Genomic DNA, 3,341 nt, shown 5'->3' with positions numbered 1-3,341 from the left:
TTGGATTTGTCCTGAAATACAGGAAAGAATGATGAGACAGGGAGACGTGGCCTGTCGCTGCTTAAATCTCCTCATTTAGGAGGAAAACCAGTGGAGCATGCGCTCTTGATTACAGTCCCTGGGTAAACCACAGTCTCACAGCGCCACCTACTGTCCGCAAACTGCTGCAGCAGATTCAACATTTTGATTTCCAAACCACATTACTCATAGAAACAGCAAAGAAAGTCCTTTTCAAAAGAGGAAACATACAGATATAAACTCAAATTATCAAACACCATCAAATCTAATAATTCCATTCACACAAATGTGCTCACACTCTAGTGGGCATCACATGTGCTGCTGTTTTCTCTGCATATCTTGCCTTTAGTGTTGCTGCTGTGAAATGGTGCAGAAAGGAAACACATTGTCTGACAGTTTGTGTTTGCAAACTGATATTATTTCTCACATTAAGTTTTAAAAACTCTCCATCAGTGAACATCACTAAATTATCTTTGGAATTTACCAGTTTACAGACCAGTCCATTCAAATCCTACCAGAGAGAGAGCTTCCTTACTGTTTCTAAATCAAACTCATTTCTAATGCAGCAAAACACATGAAGAGACATTCATTGTTGGAACTAAAGAATGTAAAGTGGCATCTTTTATTCAATGAGGATGGAGAGGGGGACATCATCCAAATGTCAGCACAACATTCAAACACCTATTCATGTCAACACAGATCAATAACATGCTGCTGATCTCAGGCCAGTCTGGAATAATGATCAAATCAGACATGTTGGTACTTTGGTTACTTTCATTCTCTTCTGTTTCTTCTAATTCATAACAATCATGTGTCACTTGATGAAAAATACTAAGACAGATGTTTCCTATAGAATTCCAAAATGGCCGATATGAAATAAAAATACTTTATGAAATGAATAAGACTTGAAGAAAATCCAAAAACTTGCAGAGCTCTTTAACACCTGTCCCAGTACTTCTGATGCTCATTTCAAAGCACAGATTTAGACTCTCCTCATCACCACTGTCATCTCCATCAACTCACAGCTGACTGACTGTGAGCTTCATCCTCAGTCGTCTTTAGAACTGGATCAACATGAATCCACTTTGAGTTCAGACTAAATTTGGAGCCAAACTCTTCAGACTGACAAACTTTTAAAAAGATTTGTGCTGGATTTAAATTTGGTAGATATACACAGAACAAGAGCAGAATACATGAACTGACCTCAGAATCTCCAGTCTACAGTTTGGACTCTCCAGTCCAGCAGACAGCAGCTTCACTCCTGAATCCTGCAGGTTGTAGTTTCCACTCAGGTCCAGCTCTCTCAGATGGGAGGGGTTGGACTTCAGAGCTGAGGCCACAACTTCACAGTGAGTCTCTGAGAGTCCACAGTCACCAAGTCTGTGATGACAAAGAATATAAAACTTAAAATATAATACAATCTGACACTTTATTCTAAAAATAGACTGTTCATTTTGCATCAGAAAGGAAATTAACATGAGCGGCTGCAGTTTAACTGCTCAACCATTGATCACAAGGTTTGTGGTATCAAACTTGAGCTCCTGTCCACATGTCCAAGTGTCCTTGGGCAACATAATGTACCACATTATTACTGCTTTGGACAAAAGTGTCTGCCAAATGACTGTAATGTGAACATGTCCTATTGTGATTAACAGGGTGCTGTGATTTGTGTTTGTTAAACTTTAACGTGATGTTCACTGAGCTGTAAAATCACTGCAGGTTGGAACTGCACTCGTATGGATTTACCTCAGTCATGTGCTTGTGTTTATTTTTGCACCCTTGATGCATCTTATGTCACTCCATCTGCTTTTCATCTGCCACTAAATTCATTTAATCACTCCTGTTGCATTGATAGTATAATTAGTACTAAAGACTGTATTATCACCATTTTATTGGTAATAGTTTTTCTCAAGTGGAGTTCAGCTGTTTAACAGCATCATTTCTTCTGAGCTTGGTGATGATAAAATCCCTCCTCTGAACTGAAGCTGCTGAGCTCTCCTTCACTGGCAGAATGAACCTGGAGGCCGTCCCAGCAGCTGACTGTGTAATGAGCTGCTGTCTGAGGAAACCAGCTGCTAAATACACAAAGACTGTGGCTGCACATTCAATGAAAGCCACAGTGGAAATGTGTGTGTTACAGATACCGCACTGCAGCACCCAGAAACTGTTGGATTTGTCCTGAAATACAGGAAAGAATGATGAGACAGGGAGACGTGGCCTGTCGCTGCTTAAATCTCCTCATTTAGGAGGAAAACCAGTGGAGCATGCGCTCTTGATTACAGTCCCTGGGTAAACCACAGTCTCACAGCGCCACCTACTGTCCGCAAACTGCTGCAGCAGATTTAACATTTTGGTTTCCAAACCACATTACTCATAGAAACAGCAAAGAAAGTCCTTTTCAAAAGAGGAAACATACAGATATAATCTCAAATTATCAAACACCATCAAATCTAATAATTCCATTCACACAAATGTGCTCACACTCTAGTGGGCATCACATGTGCTGCTGTTTTCTCTGCATATCTTGCCTTTAGTGTTTCTGCTGTGAAATGGTGCAGAAAGGAAACACATTGTCTGACAGTTTGTGTTTGCAAACTGATATTATTTCTGCTTTAAAAACTCTCTCTCTCATCACTAAAGTATCTTTGGAATTTACCAGTTTACAGACCAGTCCTTTCAAATCCTAACAGAGAGAGAGCTTCCTTACTGTTTCTAAATCAAACTCATTTCTAATGCAGCAAAACACATGAAGAGACATTCATAGTTGGAACTAAACAATGTAAAGTGGAATCTTTTATTTAATGAGGATGGAGAGGGGGGTGTTCTGTTTGCTCTTCAAGAGGGAGGATGGCCTCCCCTCACATCCTCTCAAATCAAACAATAATCAGAGATATTGTATAAAGTGTGAAAATGGACAGAACAGTCCTTCATATGAAATAGCTCCCAAACTGCAGAGAAAAAATAGAAGATCAATAACTCCAAACATAAAATAAATCCAACAGATACGACATGTCTGTGTGTCTGTATAGAAGAAGAACAAGAAACAGACACTGTATAGAAACAGAGTGCAGACACTGGATCAGTGGAAAAATAAAAAGACTGCTGGGATAAAATGATGACTGTCAAAACATTTTCAGCACAAACTCTTAATCCTCAAGTTTTCCTGCTGGATTTGTATCAAGCCTCCATCACCCAAAGAAAGATAGAAGATGATACAAGATACTTGTGTCACTAACTTGATGGATAGAAACACAGAAATGATGTTTGTAGACATTTGGAGTTTAACACATGTAGAATTATTTCAATAAGCAGCTTTAATACTA

General features: G+C 39.2%; 1 protein-coding gene across 1 annotated transcript in view; it reads right to left on the bottom strand.

The window, feature by feature from the left end:
- The window catches only part of LOC123962981 (NLR family CARD domain-containing protein 3-like), a gene marked incomplete at its 3' end in the record, with an annotated part of 67,972 nt that overhangs the window by 2,012 nt on the left and 62,619 nt on the right, over nucleotides 1-3,341 (bottom strand). The gene's annotated exons all lie outside the window — the stretch shown is intronic.

Source organism: Micropterus dolomieu, linkage group LG23 (genome assembly GCF_021292245.1).
Source record: "Micropterus dolomieu isolate WLL.071019.BEF.003 ecotype Adirondacks linkage group LG23, ASM2129224v1, whole genome shotgun sequence".
Classification (NCBI taxonomy): domain Eukaryota; kingdom Metazoa; phylum Chordata; class Actinopteri; order Centrarchiformes; family Centrarchidae; genus Micropterus; species Micropterus dolomieu.
This window is presented reverse-complemented; position numbering and strand designations above follow the sequence as displayed.